Consider the following 13,036-nt stretch of genomic DNA (forward strand, 5'->3'; position numbering starts at 1 on the left):
CCCATGGTCATGTGATCAAAACTGGTCTCACAAACTGCATAATTATTATCCCAGGATGCAATAGATCCATCAGAACCTTCGGTCATAGTGCCGAGGATTGCCAGAAGATACAACAGGATATAGATAGATTGGAGACTTGGCCACAGAAATGGCAGATGGAGTTTAATCTGGACAATTGTGAGGGAAATTATATTGCAGCTTTATAAAACCTTGGCTAGGCTGCATTTGGAGTATTGCAGTTCTGGTCACCACATTATCAGAAGGATGTGGAAGCTTTGAAGAGAGTGCAAAGAAGGTTCACTAGGATATTGCCTGAGGTCTGGCTATGAGGAGAGATTGGAGAGTTTTCACTGGAAAGACGGAGGCTGAGGGGAGACCTGATAGAGGGTGGATAGTCAGAAGCTTTTTTCCAAGGGTGGAATTGTCAATTACAAAGGTGCACAGGTTCAAGGTGAAAGGGGAAAGTTTAAGGGAGATGTGCGGGCTAAGTATTTCACACAGACAGTGATTGGTGCCTGGAACGCGGTACCAGAGGATGTGGTGGAAGCAGGCACATTCACAACATTTAAGAGGCAAATGGATGGGTACGTGAATAGGGAGGAAATAGAGGGATACGGACCGAGTAAGGGCAGAAGGTTTTGTTTTAGTTAGGGCAGCATGATCGACACAGGTATGGCGGGCCGAAGGGCATATTCCTGTGCTGTACTTTTCTTTGTTCTTTGTTCAGTCTGAGAACCACGCCCTACTATTAGCTGGGCGGAACGGTAGCACAGTGGGTAGCACTGAGGCTTCACAGCTTCAGGGTCTCAGGTTCCATTCCCGGCTTGGGCCACTGTCTGTGCGGAGTCTGCACGTTCTCCCCGTGTGTGCGTGGGTTTCCTCCGGGTGCTCCGGTTTCCTCCCACAAGTCCCGAAAGACGTGCTATTAGGTAATTTGGACATTCTGAATTCTCCCTCTGTATACCCAAACAGGCGCCGGGATGTGGCAACAAGGGGATTTTCACAGTAACCTCATTGCAGTGTTAATGTTAGCCTACTTGTGACAATAAAGATTATTTTAAAAAGTCAGCAAGCAGACAAAGTACTTAACCAACCAGGGGCTGGTTTAGCACACTGGGCTAAGTCGCTGGCTTTTTAAGCAGAGCAAGGCAGGCCAACAGCACGGTTCAATTCCCGTACCAGCCTCCCCGAACAGGTGCCGGAATGTGGCGACTAGGGGCTTTTCACAGTAACTTCTTTGAAGCCTACTCGTGACAATAAGCGATTTTCATTCATTTCATTTCACCTGTTCTGGGTTTAAAGTTTACCTGAGGACCGAGCGCATAGATATTTGACCACAGGAAACATCACAGCCTGCTGTGAACCCCTCATTTTACAAGACCCTCACTTCAACTTCAAGTCATCAAACACATTCAAGATAAAAGCAAATTATTGCGGATGCTGGAATCTGAAACAAAAACAGAAAATGCTGGACAATCTCAGCAGGTCTGACAGCATCTGTGGAGAGAGAAGGGAGCTAATGTTTCGAGTCTGGATGACTCTTTGTCAAAGCTGAGAACTGGAAATGAGGTCTTCTATTGACCTGTTTTTGCCCTCACCACTGTCCCCCCACTCTCCCCACTTGGGTCAACTGTTCCTAGTTGTCCTTTGACACACTGCTCACCATTGTTCTGCCATTCACACATTCTAATCTCTTTATGTGCCATTATCAGCACCCTTCTTAGCCTTAATCACCCCCGTTCACAAACCTTTTGTCTTCTGTCCTTGACATCTTTATCTATAGTAAGAAGTCTTACAACTCCAGGTTAAAGTCCAACATGTTTGTTCAAACACTAGCTTTCGGAGCACTGCTCCTTCCTCAGGTGAATGAAGAGGTCTGTTCCAGAAACATATATATAGACAAATTCAAAGATGCCAGACAATGCTTGGAATGCGAGCATTAGCAGACGATTAAATCTTTACAGATCCAGAGATGGGGTGACCCCAGGTTAAAGAGGTGTGAATTGTGTCAAGCCAGGACAGTTGGTAGGGTTTGGCAAGCCCAGGCCAGATGGTGGGGGATGAATGTAATGTGACATGAATCCCAGGTCCCGGTTGAGGCCGCACTCATGTGTGCAGAACTTGGCTATAAGTTTCTGCTCGGCGATTCTGCGTTGTCACACGTCCTGAAGGCCGCCTTGGAGAATGCTTACCCGGAGATCAGAGGCTGAATGCCCTTGACTGCTGAAGTGTTCATCTTTATCTATCTCCACCTATCTCTGGCCCGCTATCCAGCCCCACTGCTACACAACCTCCCCTCAATACTGTAAACATCTGACCCATTTGCAGTTCTCTCCAGCTTTGACAAAGAGTTATCCAGACTCGAAACATTAGAAACACATTCAAGAAACCAGAGGCCTGCCATGTGAGAGACCATAAACCAGAGACTGAATTAACTGTAATCTGTAGAAGTGCACTATCTTCATCTGTATCCCAGTCTTTCTGTGTGTGTACGTGTGTGTATAATGTGCATGAGACCGAGTGTGCGACACTTTATTAATTCAGGGTAGGTATGTGAGAATAAACAGCCTTCTCTGTTTTGAACTCACAAATGCTTGCTGCTGAATAATTTGTTCTTACTCCAAGGGTAAGAAAAGATACACCTATGTAGCAATCACTAAATGTAGCAATTAAAAGCAGTAAGAGAGCACACATTCTGTCTGTGACACCACTCACAAATCTGATTTCCTTTCTGGCACATTTCTGTGGATTTGGTGTCTGAACTTGAGGCTGAGTTTAAAATGATTCTAGCCTATATTTTCCAAACTATCCTTAAAGTTCAGTGGAAGCTATTGTAACAATGCCTCTGAAATCCATGTTTCTACACAAGAACCTTTTTCTTAAATGAATAGAATCCCAATATTAGTGACATTGGTTGACAGGTAAATGTACAAACTTTGCGAATTGGGAGCAAGAGTAGGCCACTCGGCCATCTCGAGCCTGCTCCTCCGTTCAATAAGATGATGGCGGATCTAATTTTAACCTCAACGCCCCATTTCACCCCTTTGTTCATCAAGAATAACCAAAAATATTAAAACACTCTTCGTCGCCTTTTGAGGAAGGGAGTCCCGAAGATCCACGGACCTCTGAGAGAAAGACACTGGGCGGGATTCTCCGACCCCCCGCCGGGTCGGAGAATCGCCGGGGGGCGGCGTGAATCCCGCCCCCGCCGGCTGCCGAATTCTCCGGCGCCAGAGATCTGGGGCGTCATTCTCCGCTGGCGGGAGTCTCCGTTTTGCCGGCGCCCGGGGGGTTCCCGACGGCGTGGGGCTGCCCCACAATGGGAAACCACATTGACTGGCCGGTGTTACGGAGACTCCCGCCGGCCGGTCGGGGCAGAAATGTGGCGGGGCGGGTAGGAGAATTTCGCCCCTGGTGGGGGCAGGAAACGCGCTGTGCCGGTCGGAGGCCTCCCCCCGGCGATTCGCCAGCCCACGATGGGCCGAGTGGCTGCCCATTTCTTTTCCAGTCCCACCGGCGTAAATTGGAGTCGGTCCTTACCGGCGGGACCTGGCGGCGCGGGCGGCCTCCGGGGTCCTCGGGGGGGGGGGGGGGGGACCCGGGGGGATCTGGCGCCGGGAGGTACCCCCAAGTTGACCTGGCCAGCGATCAGGGCCCACCGATCCGCGGGCGGGCCTGTGCCGTGGGGGCACTCTATTGTTCCGCGTCGGCCGCTGTGGTCCTCCGCGATGGTTGACGCGGGGATGAACCCCTCGTGCGCATGCGCTGGGATGACGCCAGCACACGCTGGCGCTCCTGCGCTTGCGCCAACTCACGCCGGCCGGCGGAGGCCCTTCGGCGCCGGTCGGCGTGGCGCCAAGCCCTTTCCCCCCCGGCCGGCGCGGCGCAAACCACTCCGGGGCCGGCCTAGCCCCTGAAGGTGCGGAATCCTCCGCACCTTTGGGGCGGCCCGAAGCCGGAGTGGTTCACGTCACTCCTCGGCGCCGGGACCCCCTGCCCCGCCGGGTAGCGGAGAGTCCCGCCCATTGTCCTCACCTTTGACTTAAATGAGCGACTCCTTTTAAAGCAGTGAGATTGTCCCGGATGCTGGGCTGAATGCCTTTACCCCCTCTTCCAGATAGCGTCAGAAGGTCTTTTACGCCCACCTTTGAGGGAAAATGCACTCTCGGCTGATAGACAGCTCCTCGAGCAGTCCAACATTCCCCAAGCGATGCTGGATTTATGGTCTCTTTGCTGGTGTGGGATTTTTACCCATGGTTTTCTCATTCAGCGGCGTAAGTGCTACCAGCTGAATCATGGCTGGCTTTTCTGATGGAGGGACAGCATGTGACCTTATGTTCTGTCAGGTTCAGCTCCACAGCTGTCATTATCAACTGAGTCATGTGGGAACTCGCAATGAAGTGCGTTACACGTGGCTGGAAACCAGGAGCACATTCCTTCAGCAACGGACTGAAAACCCATCAAGGGCAGATTTAGGGGAGGGAATTGTTTCATTCCATCCTTAAATCGTGGTTAGTTTCCCAAGGAGTGTGCAGAGTTTGAATTCCGAAGAGGAGTCATATTGGACTCCAAACATTAAATCGTCTCCGCGGATGCTGCCAGGCCCGCTGGGCTTTTCCAGAGCTTTCTGTTTTTATTGCCGAGATTGAGGGATTACTCGGCCTACACAGCATGCCCGGAGTGTACAAGAATTTAATTAAACTCAGCTTCTAAACCACCGGCCCTGTGAATGGCAAATACTAAAATCAACGCTGGGTTTAAAATATTCATCTCTCACGTATAAGAACAAATGACTTGAGAGCGAAATGCAAACATAACTGAATAAACATTTGTGAATTTTATTTATTAAGTATTATCAGATCTTCAGTTTGGACCAAGTTTTGACCTGCAAAATACTTGGAATTCTAGTAGATTAAATGATCTCATGTAAATCCAAGAATTGTGCGAATCTTCATATAGGCACCAACGATATAGGTAAAAAACGGGATGAGGTCCTACAAGCTGAATTTAGGGAGTTAGGAGTTAAACTAAAAAGTAGGACCTCAAAGGTAGTAATCTCAGGATTGCTACCAGTGCCACGTGATAGTCAGAGTAGGAATGACAGGATAGCTAGGATGAATACATGGCTTGAGAGATGGTGCAAGAGGGAGGGTTTCAAATTCCTGGGACATTGGGACCGGTTCTGGGGGAGGTGGGACCTGTACAAATCGGACGGTCTTCATCTGGGTGGGACCGGAACCAATGTTCTCGGGGGTGTGTTTGCTAGTGCAGTTGGGGAGGGTTTAAACTAATGTGGCAGGGGGATGGGAACCGATGTAGGAAGTCAGTGGGGACAGAAACAAAAAGCAGGAAGGGAGAGTGTGTAAAGAATGACCAGAGAAAGCAGGGCAGAGAGCAAGGAAAGTCTACATTAAACTGCATTTATTTCAATGCAAGGGGCCTGACGGGCAAAGCGGATGAACTCAGGGCATGGACGGGCACATGGGACTGGGATATTATAGCTATGACTGAAACATGGCTAAGGGAGGGGCAGGACTGGCAGCTCAATGTTCCGGGGTACAGATCCTATAGAAAGGATAGAACAGGAGGTAAGAGAGGAGGGGGAATGGCGTTTTTGATTAGGGAGAACATCACGGCAGTACTTAGAGGGGATATATCCGAGGGTTCGCCCACTGAGTCTATATGGGTGGAACTGAAAAATAAGAAGGGAGAGATCACCTTGGTAGGACTGTACTACAGGCCCCCAAATAGTCAGCGGGAAATTGAGGAGCAAATATGTAAGGAGATTACAGATAGCTGCAAGAATAATAGGGTGGTAGTAGTAGGGGACTTTAACTTTCCCAACATTGACTGGGACAGCCATAGCATTAGGGGCTTGGATGGAGGGAAATTTGTTGAGTGTATTCAGGAGGAATTTCTCATTCAGTATGTGGATGGACCGACTAGAGAGGGGGCAAAACTTGACCTCGTCTTGGGAAATAAGGAAGGGCAAGTGACAGAAGTGCTAGTGAGGGATCACTTTGGGGCAAGTGACCATAACTCCATTAGTTTTAAGATAGCTATGGAGAATGATAGGTCTGGCCCAAGAGTTAAAATTCTTAATTGGGGCAAGGCCAATTTTGATGGTATCAGACAGGAACTTGCAGAGGTAGATTGGGGGAGACTGTTGGCAGGCAAAGGGACGGCTGGTAAATGGGAGGCTTTTAAAAATGTGTTAACCAGGGTGCAGGGTAAGCACATTCCCTTTAGAGTGAAGGGCAAGGCTGGTAGAAGTAGGGAACCCTGGATGACTCGAGATATTGAGACTCTGGTCAAAAAGAAGAAGGAGGCATATGACGTACATAAGCAACTGGGATCAAGTGGATCCCTTGAAGAGTATAGAGATTGTCGAAATAGAGTTAAGAGGGAAATCAGGAGGGCAAAAAGGGGACATGAAATTGCTTTGGCAAATAATGCAAGGGAGAATCCAAAGAGATTCTACAGATACATAAAGGGGAAAAGAGTAACTAGGGACAGAGTAGGGCCTCTTAAGGATCAACAAGGACATCTATGTGCAGAGCCACAAGAGTTGGGTGAGATCCTGAATGAATATTTCTCATCGGTATTCACGGTGGAGAAAGGCATGGATGTTAGGAAACTAAGGGAAATAAATAGTGATGTATTGAGAAGTGTGCATATTACAGAGGAGGAGGTGCTGGAAGTCTTAAAGCGCATCAAGGTAGATAAATCCCCGGGACCTGATGAAATGTATCCCAGGATGTTGTGGGAGGCTCGAGAGGAAATTGCGGGTCCCCTAACAGAGATATTTGAATCATCGGCAGCCACAGGTGAAGTGCCTGAAGATTGGAGAGTGGCGAATGTTGTGCCCTTGTTTAAGAAGGGCAGCAGGGAAAAGCCTGGGAACTACAGACCGGTGAGCCTAACGTCTGTAGTAGGTAAGTTGCTAGAAGGTATTCTGAGAGACAGGATCTACAAGCATTTAGAGAGGCAAGGACTGATTCGGGGCAGTCAGCATGGCTTTGTGCGTGGAAAATCATGTCTCACAAATTTGATTGAGTTTTTTGAGGGGGTGACCAAGAAGGTAGATGAGGGCAATGCAGTAGACGTTGCCTACATGGACTTTAGAAAGCCTTTGACAAGGTACCGCATAGTAGGTTGTTGCAGAAGGTTAAAGCTCACGGGATCCAGGGTGAGGTTGCCAATTGGATTCAAAATTGGCTGGACGACAGAAGGCAGAGGGTGGTTGTAGAGGGTTGTTTTTCAAACTGGAGGCCTGTGACCATCGGTGCTGGGTCCACTGTTATTTGTGATTTATATTAATGATTTGGATGAGAATTTGGGAGGCATGGTTAGTAAGTTTGCAGATGACACCAAGATTGGTGGCACAGTGGATAGTGAAGAAGGTTATCTAGGATTGCAACGGGATCTTGATCAATTAGGCCAGTGGGCCGACGAATGGCAGATGGAGTTTAATTTAGATAAATGTGAGGTGATGCATTTTGGCAGATCGAATCAGGCCAGGACCTACTCAGTTAATGGTATAGCGTTGGGGAGAGTTATAGAACAAAGAGATCCAGGAGTACAGGTTCATAGCTTCTTGAAGGTGGAGTCGCAGGTGGACAGGGTGGTGAAGAAGGCATTCGGCATGCTTGGTTTCATTGGTCAGAACATTGAATACAGGAGTTGGGACGTCTTGTTGAAGTTGTCCAAGACATTGGTACGGCCACACTTGGAATACTGTGTGCAGTTCTGGTCACCCTATTATAGAAAGGATATTATTAAACTAGAAAGAGTGCAGAAAAGATTTACTAGGATGTTGCCGGGACTTGATGGTTTGAGTTATAAGGAGAGGCTGGATAGACTGGGACTTTTTTCCCTGGAGTGTAGGAGGCTTAGGGGTGATCTTATAGAGGTCTATAAAATAATGAGGGGCATAGATAAGGTAGATAGTCAACATCTTTTCCCAAAGGTAGGGGAGCCTAAAACTAGAGGGCATAGGTTTAAGGTGAGAGGGGAGAGATTCAGAAGGGCCCAGAGGGGCAATTTCTTCACTCAGAGGGTAGTGAGTGTCTGGAATGGGCTGCCAGAGGTAGTAGTAGAGGCGGGTACAATTGTGTCTTTTAAAAAGCATTTAGATAGTTACATGGGTAAGATGGGTATAGAGGGTTATGGGCCAAGTGCGGGCAACTGGGACTAGCTTAATGGTAAAAACTGGGCGGCATGGACTGGTTGGGCCGAAGGGCCTGTTTCCATGCTGTAAACTTCTATGATTCTATGATTCTATGATTCTCGCTCACTTTTCGTATTTAACCTGTGCACTTTCTGCCCTACCCCCACCGCCTCTCTTGAGGGTATTAAGTCCTCAATGAACATTAAAATTCCAATGGCCCCTGATACCATCACTCTCTGTGCCTCAGTCAAGTCGCCATGCCATGCTAAATCTTTTATAAGTCTCTAGTTAGCCCACACCTGGTGTGTCAAGTCCAGTTATAGATGTCACACCTTAGGAAGGAGGTCAAGCTCTTTGGAGAGACACTCGAAGGGCATCCAGAGAGGAGACAGAGAGCACAGAGTCTCACTTTATGCCGATGACCTGCTCCTGTAGGTCTCGAAGCCGCAGGAAGGACTGAGGGCCATCATGCGGATCCAGAAAGAGTTTGGAACCTTCTCGGGTTACAGACTCAACCTGGGCAAAAGTGAGACGTTCCCAGTGAACCCGAACGGGGGAAGGGAAGAGCTGGAGGGGCTCCCGTTTAAAACAGCCCCGAACAGATTCCGATACCTGGGGATCCAAATAGTCAGAGACTGGAGACAGATCCACAAGTGGAACCTGACCAGCCTGGTGGAGGAAGTCAAAAAAACCTACAGAGGGGCTCACTCCCACTCTCCCTGGCAGGGAGAGTGCAGACGATCAAGGTGAACTGCCGAGGTTTTTCTTCCTGTTTAGATCCATGCAGATCTTCATCCCCAAGGCCTTTTTCCAAAACGTAGACAGTTTAATCATGGCGTTTGTTTGGGGGGGGGGGGGGGGGGGGGGGGGTGGGGTAAGGACCCCAGAATTCCCAAACCGACACTGCAAAGAGGGAAAGTCAAAGGTGGCTTGGCGTTACCAAACCTGCAGTACTACCACTGGTCGGCAATGGCAGGGGGTGAGTCAACAAACCCAACTCAAGAGTGGGTACAGGTGGAGGAGGCCTCCTGCAAGGGAACGCCCCTTCAAGCCTTGGCTAACAGCAGTACTCCCATTCCCCCTCGGCAAAGTACACATCAAGCCCACTGGTAGCTGCCACACTGAAAATGTGGGCCCAGCTGGGACAGCACTTCGGGCTGACTAGGATGTCCCCCATGGCTCCCATCTGCGGCAGTCACAAATCCCCCCAGCCATGCTAGACACTACCTTCAGGAAATGGAGATAGGACGGGGGCATACTGACAGTTAGGGACTTTTACGTAGGGCACAGACATGTGACACTGATGGAGGAGTGGGAACTGCCAACAAGACAGGAAATGAGACACCTGCAAATAAAGCACTTCCTCCGCAAAGAGATAATAGGTTAACCCGGGGCCCTGGAGACTACACTATAAAAGGACTTGATAAGCACAGACAGTAAAGAAGGGATCTATGTGGGAAAATATATAGACAGCTACTGGACAAGACCAGACAAAAATGGGAGGAAGAACTGGGGAGGGAAGTAGGATGGGGACTCTGGAGCGAAGCACTGAGCAGGGTGAACTCCACCTCCTTCTGCGCAAGGCTTAGTCTCATCCAGTTCAAAGTGGTGCACAGAGCGCACCTGACCAGAACCCGAATGAGCAGGTTCTTCCCGGAGGTGGAGGACAAATGTGAGCGGTGCCAGAGGGGCCCGGCTAACCATACCCACATGCTTTGGGCTTGCCCCAAGCTTGCTGGGTTCTGGGCAGCCTTCTCCGAGGCAATGTCCAAGGTTGTGGGGGTGAGGGTGAAGCCATGCCCAATAGTGGCAATCTTCGGGGTATCGGAGCAGCCAGAGTTACACATGGGGAAGAGGGCCAACGCCCTCGCTTTCGCTTCCCTAATCGCACGCCGGAGAATCCTGCTCGGCTGGCGATCGGCAGCGCCACCTACAGCTGCAGACTGGCTCGCTGACCTCTCGGAATTTCTCCACCTGGAGATGATTAATTACGCCACCCGAGGGTCAGAGGAAGGCTTCCTGGATACTGGGGGGCAGTTTGTCGGTCTGTTTCAGAACCTGTTTAAGGACAGCAACAACGAGTAAGATGGGGAAACGGGAAAGATAGAAAGAAAAGGGAGAGGAAAAAGAAAAATATAGACGGGGGGGAGGGGGAACCATAGGAACGCGCAACCTGGGGGGGAGGGGGGGGGAAGAGGAGAAAAGGCTGGAGAGACACAAAACAGACAATGTGGAAGGGAGCCCCCCGCCCCCCCCCCCCCCCCCCATCACAGGGGGAACACAGCCGAAGTTGACGGCAGATGAAAAGAAAGGGGGGAGGAAGAAGGGGCGAGAAAGGGGGGAAAACACCCCCCCCCAAAAACCAATCGGGGGGACATAACGCTGAGCGTGTTTCCCCGCCAGAGGGCGCAGAATGTAAATAGGGGAAATTAAGGGAAGGACAAGACAAACCTTTCTGTATAATACAGTAAATAAACACGCCCAACAATGTACCTAACTGTTTATAAATTTTGAAAATGGCAATAAAAAGATTTTTTTTAAAAGATCTTTGAACAGAGGGCAGCACGGTAGTGCAGTGGTTAGCACTGCTGCCTCACGGCGCCTGGACCCGGGTTCGGTCCCAGCCTCGAGTCACTGTCCGTGTGGAGTTTTCACATTCTCACCCTCGACAACCCAAGGATGTGCAGGGTAGGTAAATTGGCTATGCTAAATTGCCCCTTAATTGGAAAAAAATAATTGGGTACTCTAAATTTATTTTTTAAAAAGATCTTTGGAGATTGCTACGTAGATATTTACTACAGTATTACCCAGACTTCAGTGTAGTGTATTGAAAATTGCAATGTGTATTTTCCCATTTGAGGCTAGCTTACACACATGTACCAGCAGAGTGAATCTGCTGGGAAGAGAATAACAAATAACAAAGGATCCAAATTTAACAGCTCATGCAGTTCAAATTCTAAATGTTTCTGGCTGAAAGTATAACTATTTCCATCCTAAGATTTCACCTTCAGTTATCTGAAGAGACTGGAGTTGGGCGGCACGGCAGCACAGTGGTTAGCACTGTTGCTCCACAGTTCCAGGGTCCCAGGTTCGATTCCCGGCTTGGGTCACTGTCTGTGCGGTGTCTGCATGTTCTCCCCGTGTCTGCGTGGGTTTCCTCCGGGTGCTCCGGTTTCCTCCCACAGTCCAAAGATGTGCAGGTTAGGTGCATTGACCATGCTAAATTGCCCTGAGTGTCCAAAAAGGTTATGTGGGGTTACTGGGCTACGGGAATAGGGTGGAGGTGTGGGCTTAAGTGTGGTGCTTTTTCCAAGGGCCGGTGCAGACTCGATGGGCCACATGGCCTCCTTCTGCACTGGGAATTCTATGATACTATGAAAAGGGATAAAGGGAGATTAAATAGAGGCGTTTAAATCATGAAAGGTTTTGATAGATTACGGGCAAAACATTTCCAGCCACACGGGTGCAGGATTTAAAGTGAGGCAGGGAGGAATATTCAGAGATACAAGTGTCGGGTCAGTGTGTTGACGCATTCCTACCTCCTGAAGATCTTCCCAGAGAAAGACCTTTGGCACAGTGGCGTTGTCACTGGGCTAGTAATCCATAGGCCCAGGGCAATCTTCTGGGGACCCGAGTTCAAATACCACCAATTTGAATTCTTAAATTAAATGTCTAGTGATGACCATGAAACCATTGGCGTAGAAACTCATCCGGTTCACTAATGCCCTTTAGGGAAGGAAATCTGCCATTTTAACCCCGGTCTGGCCTACATGTGACTCCAGGCACACAGCAATGTGGTTGACTCTTAAATGCCCTCTGAAACGGCCCAGCAAGCCACTCGGTTAAAGGGCAATTAGGTATGGGCACTAAATGTTGGCCCAGCCGGCAACACCCACATCTCATGAATGAATAAAAATAAAAGTTTGGAACCGGCCGAGCCAAATTTCCTGGCAGCAGCAGATGGACAATCTACTGAATTAACTTCCCATTTGTGGGCTAGTTCTGGCATGACGACAGCTGGCAAGGAGGGGACCCAGTGAGGTCTCCTCCACTCACCAACCATCCCTTCATCATCTTTCCCAATTCCCCCACCCACCCCCCACCCCTCCACCTCCCGCCCCGTGCCATCTTATCAGTGGGCCACAGGTACCGTTTGGATTTGCAGCTTCAGCAACCCAACTTGTTCCTGTGCTGCATTGTTCTTTGTTCTTTTAGGAAGCGCTGAGGGTTTTGGCCACGGGTGGTGTAGTGACCGGTGCAGGCTTGGAGGGCCGAAGGGCCTGTTCCTGTGCTGTATTGTTCTTTGTTCTTTAACTGGACAGTGGATTTCGAGGCAACATCTTAATGGGGCTGCCTCCAGGAAGATTTCCCAGGCTGGTACCCGCACGAGGAGTAAATGGTCGTGACTCACACTCATCCTCAGAGGGGAAGATTTCCCCCTCAAGGTCAATATAGTCAAAAATGATGAAAAATCATTGACCTGATGCCTTAATTCTGTGTCTCTCTCCACAGATGCTGCCTGACATGCTGAATAAATATAACGTTTTCCGCTTCTGTTTCAGATTTCCAGCATCTGCAGCATTTTGCTTTTAAATCCAGTGAATCTCCACAACCACCCAATGTGATCGAATGTCCCCTCCTAGATTCTGCACCTTATCAGACGCTGTGGTCCAGCTGGGAGAACTCTTGCCTCTGAATTGAAAAGTTCTGGGCCCAGGCCCAACTCCAGGGCTTGAGCATACAGATCAAGGGAACTCCAGAGCGCGACTGAGGGAGTGCTGCTGTGTTTTGGGATAAGATGTTTAAAATTGAGGTCCCATCGGCCTGCCGGGGCGAATTGTAAAAGATCCCCTTGGCACTAATTTG

The sequence above is a fragment of the Scyliorhinus torazame genome, chromosome 1, assembly GCF_047496885.1.
Source record: "Scyliorhinus torazame isolate Kashiwa2021f chromosome 1, sScyTor2.1, whole genome shotgun sequence".
Classification (NCBI taxonomy): Eukaryota; Metazoa; Chordata; class Chondrichthyes; order Carcharhiniformes; family Scyliorhinidae; genus Scyliorhinus; species Scyliorhinus torazame.